At 38.2% G+C, this 8,144-nt stretch overlaps 1 long non-coding RNA gene across 1 annotated transcript; it reads right to left on the minus strand.

The window, feature by feature from the left end:
• Positions 935-5,846, minus strand: LOC106507714. Its single transcript, XR_001303919.2, has 3 exons — positions 5,758-5,846; positions 4,482-4,557; positions 935-1,741 (listed from the first exon to the last, which is right to left on the minus strand). It is a non-coding gene; the product is annotated as an uncharacterized LOC106507714 (long non-coding RNA).

Below are 8,144 nucleotides of genomic sequence, written 5' to 3' on the forward strand. Positions count from 1 at the left end.
AGGAGGAAGCCCTGTTCAAACCATAGTTCCTAGGGGCACCATCCCTTTCTTCCCAACATATCTGGGGAACAACATTTTTAGAGGAACACTGTCTGCCAGACATAATAAGAAAAGTCTTTGGACCTCAGAAATATCTGTCCTCCTGCTCTGTGAAAGAGTTCTTGTCCCCTGAGTCTGTTTCCTCTGACTCTGATGTCATCAGGATAGGGAGCTGTATGAGAGATTACAGTGACTTACTAGTGGGAGGGATAGGTGTTCCTGATTCATTAGAGGTGAAGTTTTTTGCAGACTAGTTGGGGAATCAAATTGTATTTCAAAAAATAAAATACTGCCAGGAAAAAAGTAAATTTTGAATTTCAAACAATTGACTTCTCTACTAACGCTTTGTTCTAACACACTCATAAAGCGGGAGCTTCTGGCATTATTCTTCTGGGGTCAATTCTTTACCATACTGGTTGAGAAACTCAAGTTAGGCTAAGCAATTTCCTCAAAAGGTTCAGAGACCAAAATGCCTAGAAATTCCCAAATGTATCCACTCTACCGATTATTCATCTCATTCATCCCGCACAGGGTTATTTCATTTGTACATAAACTTACTTGTCAAAAATGAGCCAAAGCATTGCTCTAAGTGCATTTTAAAATATGAACATTAAAAAAAATCCTTTTGGGTAAGCAAAACAGTAGATTTTAACTCTCCACTCTTCCTTGACTCAACGGAAAGGATCAGTTCTAAGGCCACTTTCACCATCACCCCACAGTGTTCAAATAAACCTCTCATACTGTTTTACACATTTTATACTTGCAGAGAAGAAAAAGAAAATGAAAAAAGGGAGCTCTCAGCACGAAGTTGTATGACTGACTTCGGCACTTAGGAAGTTTTTCTGCCCTGTTTTCCCTATTTATTAATCCTGCTTCTCAATGCATTTGTAAAATGAGATTTTTAAAAACATTTATTTTATTAGGGAAATGCAGAACAAGATTTAAGATATCAATACAATTCTTAGATGGAGCAAAGTATTAATGCAAAATGATCATACATTAGAGAACATGTAACCTTTCTCAGAATGAACTTCCCACATAAATTCTCTCCTCTCTCTGGAGGCTGTGAGACAAATATCTAGGCTGTCAAAGTCAGAAAGCTTTTGATTCCAAGTAATAAGGGGCCTGGGGCAAGTGACATAATTTTTCTGTACCATTGTCCTCACTTGTAAAATGAGGATAACAATGCCTTCTTGTTCTACAACACTGTGAAAACTAAAAACAAAACAAAACAAAATTTAAAGGTCCAATTTTGTAGAGGTATCCTCTAAAATATCAGTCTTTAAAGTCAAAAACTGATGGACAATTTGGCTGTGACTTTTAAATGCCCAAGCAAGTGAATTCTACTTCTTGTGAACATCCAAACCTTTCTTTCCCTTTCTTTTAACCCACAAGTTTATACGCGTGAATATTTACAGTGTGATCACAAGTTTACAATACCCTTCCACATACATCATTCCATTTGATCCTCACAGTGGCTCTGGGAGGCAGATGTGATGTTTCCAAGGAGGAAACTGAACATAGAAGAAGCTGATATCTTGCTTGAACCTCATGGCCTGAAAACAGTTGAGTTCAGCCTTGAACCTGAGTCTGTGGGGTCAAACTGCCATGTGGCCCGGGCAGGATCATGACTGGACACAGCTGATTCCTCATTCAGGTGAAGTGGGGCATGCTTTCCTTTATCCCTCCTCTCAGAGCTCCCCTAAAACCCACCAGAAAAATGGGTTGAGTCCTCAGGAAGGGATGTGTACATATAGCAAACTGAATCAAGTTCTATCTAGGCAGCCATGGGGTTTTTTAAACAGCTCAACTAAGAATCGCTAAATTAGTCCTTTACCTTATTTGTTCCAAATACTGTTTTCCAACCAATTAAATGGGGGATGGGAGTGGGAGGGAATGAGTGAGAAGAAATGCCAGTAATCAAGGTGAATAACAGTCATGGGAGGTATGTGATAGCTCAAGGCTTTACCGTTGTCATAAAAGTGGTGCAGTTTTAGAGCTTTAAGATGAGCAAATCTCTGGGGTCTCTGTCCACCGTGCTTCTAATAGCATTAGAAAGGGTGAGTTGGTATAAACAATAACAAGATTTATGTGAGCACAAACTGCTGACTATTGACTCTGATTTTGAAGAGAGAAGAAAAGAGAAAGCGAAACTAGACTGGATTCCTGTTATGTCCCTTTTTATGGGAAAGTGAGAAACTTGACCAATGCTAGTGGACATTAACAACGGGAAGGCAAGTGGCTGATTCTGATGCCATAAGATTATTGTCAATAGAAATTAAATGGAAAAGAGACAATTAAAAAAAATTGTAGCACGGGTGTTTTGCATCAGAGTTTTCTAAGCACCGAAGGGGACTGACAGAGCAAGCTGGATGGGACAACTGTATACTCAGAGGAACAAAGATTTTGAAATCCTACTTTGTGGGACAAAACATCTAACCCAAAGTGGTTGCTACTAGAAAACAAACCTCAAACACTTTTGTTCAGGACTCGTCTTTCAGCTGGTTAAAATTTATGTGAAGAAAAACATCCAGGATTTACCTCTTCCACTTGCACCCAACTTTTATTCCAAACTAATGTATGAGGGACCTCACCTGCCTTACCTTCTTCCCTTGTTTGTCAGTAAAAGACTAAATCAGACTCTTTTCCTTTCAATTTATTATCAGTTAGATGAGTTATGTTTCTACTCTGCAGAAACCTCCCATTGGCTTGATGGTGATTTTGTCTTTTTAAGGCTACGTCCATGGCCTATGGAAATTCCCAGGCTAGGGGTCCAATCAGAGCTGTAGCCACTGGCCTACACCATAGCTCATGGCAATGTTGGATCCTTAACCCACTAAGCTAGGCGAAGGATCGAACCCCTGTCCTCATGGATACTAGTTGGGTTTGTTACTGCTGAGCCACAATGAGAACTTCTGGTTGATGATTATTTTTGAGCTATCACAAACATTCTGCCCTCATCAGTTTATGTTAACAATCTCATTAACTCAGCCAGATCTTTTCAGCAACAAAAGAATGCTTCTGATTACAGTCCCTTAGATGGGAAATCCATCTTAAAAACCACATGATTATAAAAACAAATATGTAGGGAAGGAGTCTGGCCACAGGAGGGGACTTAACCAAAGTACCATTGACAGATCTTAATAAAAGAAAAATCAAGCTTAAAATAGAGAATTGAATACTTGAGCACAAGATCTGCTCCCATAATCTAGGAATTTTATGGCCTCCCTAAAGTAAAGAGTATGTGGTCTGTTAAATCTGATCATAAAATATCTCCTTGAGACCTTAAAATGTAATGTGTTGGACTTTCAATCCATTCGGTGTGGGCCAATTGTCTAGCTAAGATGTCAGCTCCCCTATTTCAAGACAGGGCTTCTGGTGTTACAGTCACAGTCTAAAGCCTTCAGACAAAGGTTGGAAACTATGAAGCTGAGGACAGAGTATAAAATATTAGGATAGAAATACACCATTGTTATATATTTATTAAATACATTCGAATATCATATCTCTACATCTACTTTTCTGTAAAAGTCTTGGAAGGATACACATTAAACTCTAAAGTTGTTATCTATGGAGAATGCTAAGAAGCAGCTTCTACTTTTCATTTTGTACATTATTGTATTTTATTTTTTTTTACAGTGAGAATTTATTAATTTAACATTGATACAAAGTCAATACAGTTTTTTTCTTAAAGCATGTTTGAGATGACAGAATACATTTATATATATTATTAAAATATATATATTATACATAATATATATTATTATATATGTAAATAAAACCAATTTTTTGGGGTCTTCTTGGGTCTAAAGTAGTAAGTCATGATCTTAGAAGGGTTGTTTTTTTCTTGACTAGGGCAGCCCTGTAAATTCACTAATTCACCCTAATTTTTTATTGCCCTTCAGATGCATTTAGAATCAAGAAATCAGCAGTGAATTTCTGCTTCAGGAGAATAAATGAATATCCCAGGTAGGCAACTGATGCATTACTAAGAGTTCATTACAACAAAAGCATATTTTAGAGGACCAATTCTAGGGATTTGTCTTGTAAAAAAGACACACTCTGATACTTTGGCATTGGGAGCTCATGCTCAAGAAGCAGAACAACAGTAAGCTTTTGAGCAAGATCATCAACAAGCCTGTGCTACCGAGATAGTTGGACACTGTGGGCAGAGACCACTCCATGCACTGACATGCACAGAATCACCCTAAACAAAGCAGATGTTTAAAGAGACATACTTTCTGTGAGAACAGAGACGAGTAACCAGAGTGCAGTTAGGTGTGTTACAGGCATTTTTTAAAATATGTGGTAGAAATAAAGGAACAAGTACTGAGCTGCTCCTGGACAGAAGGAGGGATGGGGGAGAGGACAGCAGAGGGAAGAGGTGTGTGTGCAGGTCTGATGCTCAGAGCTGTTCCAACCAATTTCTTAAATCAACTCACCTTATGAAGGTATAAGGAGTAGAGAGCCAGGTTCACAAAATCCCAGGCACTGCGATTTGCAGAAGAAACATTCTCTCTAAAGCAATTGAACAAGGAGAAAAAGGGCAAGAAAGAGATACTTCATAAAACCAGGCCTAAACTAATGCTTTTTGCCCTACACCTTCACATTTACACTTAACCTAAAAAGATTAAAATATCATAATAATTCTGAGATTTCTGGCTCTCAAGATTTCCATTATGACACATCAATAAAGCAAGGCAAGGTGACTGAGAAAGAACGGCCGGCTTTCATTTCCTGCTCATTTGAAGGTCACTTTTGGAGATAAAGATTATATTTTTGTAGAACCAGAGGATACACGAACATTTCTAGAAACTTGTAACATCAGATGTTCTGAACGAGCGAAGGAAAATGAATGATCCTATTAAGATACTTCTGACCATAAATCAGAGGTGTTAAGCTCTGACTGGCTAACTTCAGCTTCCCATTTGACTCATTTGAAAATGGAGCTGATGTGAATATAGATTGAGGAAAGAAAGATGCTCAGTACCATTAGAGGTGGCTCATAAGCTACTGCTCTCGGGTCTTAGATGGAAATACAGTGTGCCTAGCACCTGGAGACAAATATTTGCGTCGCTTCATTGTTAAGCCACTCTGCACGAGCAGCAGAAAAATGGGTGTCATGCTTGTAATACAAAAGAACCGCTCACATTAAAGCTCACAGGCTAACAGGGGAGGGCGGAGCTCAATTCACTAATGTGGAGCCCTTGCAGAGGGGGGTCTCACTTTCCCCTCTGCCATTTGCAAAAGCATTTAGTTCTTCCTTTGTACCTCTGTTACAGCTACTAGCCCGCTAATATTCTTAGTGACATTCTGCTTTGATCCTCTAATGAGCAGTTCTTCAGGGAGAGAGCTGTGGACCCATTTTCTGTCATTCCTAAGTTTTTCGTTTCCCAGAGACTTTTCCTCAGAGCGTGGTAACTTCCTGCCACCCAGTCACAGGCAAGTGATTCAACCCTTCTGAGCCCTTGTTTTCTTATCTGCAAAATGAAGCTAAAATAACTCTTACCCCAGAGGCTTGTGTTGAGGCATAGGATTGAATTTGTTAATGTGTGTGAAATACCTGGCACTTAGTAGGTGGCCAATACATGTCATTATCTTTCTTTCACCTAAACGGTGCCACAGATAAAGACAAGCTCCTTGACAACAAAAACCCCAACAGTTAAGGGATGCAAAAAACTTTTTGTTTCCCTTGCTGAAAACACTGAATGCATTTACCTTTGTTTATCCAGGTTTCCACTTGGTGTCTGGCATATGATAGACTTGATGTTTGCTTCCTAAATATTGCTTAAAACGTCCTCTATACATGCAAACAGATCAGCATGTTAACTTAGTGGGGGAAAAGCCCTCTAATAGTTTATGAAGTGTGATCAGGAGCATCTGTGACTGAGGCAGGTGTTCGGGAGCCCAGGGAGACCCTCCCACTGCCTCCCTTCTAAACAGGGCGTGATCAATGCCACGTGCCACTAATGAACCCAACTCACAAAGCAGAACATTAGGAACAGCAGTATAAGGACATTGTAACTATTATTTGTTCTTAAATGTGAAATAGCGACATACATACTTGAACCTGCAAAGCATAGAGCAGAGCTACCCAGATATAACCTTTAAAAGAAGCCAAATTAGTATTCTATATATTCTAATATAACTACCATAGGCATTACAATTAGGGAAGTCACATATGAAGGCAATCATATGGCTAATGATAAAAAAGCATCCTAAGAACTAAACAGTGACTCAACCTATAAATTATAATTTTTTTAGGCAGTTTCTTGAACTTTGAGGAGTAGAACTAAATATTTTTCATACTTAGAGTTTAAATGATAAACTGTTGTCCTTTAGTACTAACACATTTTAAAGAAGAGAGAAAAATTATTGGAGTAAAATTCTACAGTTTTTTTTTTTTTTTTTTTTTTTTTTTGTCTTTTTGCTATTCCTTTGGGCCGCTCCCGCGGCATGTGGAGATTCCCAGGCTAGGAGTCGAATCGGAGCTGTAGCCGCCGGCCTACACCAGAGCCACAGCAATGCGGGATCTGAGCCGCGTCTGCACCTACACCACAGCTCACAGCAACGCCGGATCGTCAACCCACTGAGCAAGGGCAGGGACCGAACCCTCAACCTCATGGTTCCTAGTCGGATTCGTTAACCACTGAACCACGATGGGAACTCCTCTACAGTTTTTTTAAATAAAAAGTTTTTCAGGACAAGTCTATAAACTTCTAAAAGAAATACTTCAAATTAAGCAGGACTTCACTGAAAACCCACAGTGCATCTGAATTGAGGTTTTTTGTTTTTGTTTTTTGGTTTTTTTTTGAGTGAATAAATGATCAAAACATGGTGCTATAGAATCCAAAAGCTGTTTCTATCTCCTAAAACATTCCTGGAAAGGATACTCATTCTGTTTGACACATTTTTGGTGCTTGTAGAGATGACTTTGGCATTGGGTACAAATATTACAGTTTGTAAATCTTTGGAAGTTATTTGTTTTTTCATTCAGAGACACACCAAGACTTTTTCTGTTTTCATTTTTCACAAGATTAAGTTTTCTTCATTCAAGTTGGAAAATTAAATTGAAATAATTAAAATATCAAATATTTCTCTTTAATCCTGAAACTATTCACTAATGCTATTTGGTGTCAGTTAAGCTCACAAACAAAATATTTTAAAACTAGGCTTGTTAGCTTATCCGTAAAAGCATTTTCAAGATCTTCAAAACTTTATTGAAAAAAAGAAAGAAAAAAGAAGACAAAAAAGATTATTATTTCTTATCTGTACTATATACCATATACCTGATTATATGCTCCAAGAATAATGTTCACAGATCTCTGTATTTATTCATTCATTTAAGCGCTCAAAATACAAACTTTTATTTCCCTATAATGCCCTAAGCTCTGGATAGAATTATGAATAAATTCCATAGTATTCCCTGCCTTCATGAGGTTTACAAACTAATATGGGAAACAAACATAAATTTTTAAAAAGTCACACAAAAGAATAATTACAAACCCTGAGAAGAGCTCTAAAGAAAATGCAGTGGGAGCATAGATCAGGGGGCCTGAACTCATTAGGTGGCTTAGGGAAGACTTCCCTGATAAAAATAGCTGGATTGAGGTAAGAAGATCACTGGTCAGTCATTAAAAAAACTGGGAAGAATCATCTTACTTTGCAGTAAGTAGGGAAAAAAGGCCACAGTAGCTAGAGAATGAAGGAATGGCACCCAGCTCTGACTATTAACCCTGATTAACTTGGGGAGTTTTAAAAACATACCAGGGTCTGGGATCTACTCTAGAAATTTAGATATAATCATTCTGGAATGAGACTGGTCTATGGTATATACGTCTAAATTCCCCAGGTGATTCTAATGCATAGCAAAAATTCAGAACTATTGGCTTAGACTTAGGGGGAGTGCAGCTGGAGAAAAAACTTGCAATTAGATCATGTAATACCTTGCATGCCTTATGAATATTTTTGGTCTTTATAAGAGCAAATAGGAAGGATTTGAAAGATCATGTGAAAATAGATATGCAAATGTAATGGTGGCTGGAACAACCAATGGCTGCAATGATCATACACTATTAGCTTTAGCAATGCTGTTACACCCTTTC

This window comes from Sus scrofa, chromosome 7 (assembly GCF_000003025.6).
Source record: "Sus scrofa isolate TJ Tabasco breed Duroc chromosome 7, Sscrofa11.1, whole genome shotgun sequence".
Lineage (NCBI taxonomy): Eukaryota > Metazoa > Chordata > Mammalia > Artiodactyla > Suidae > Sus > Sus scrofa.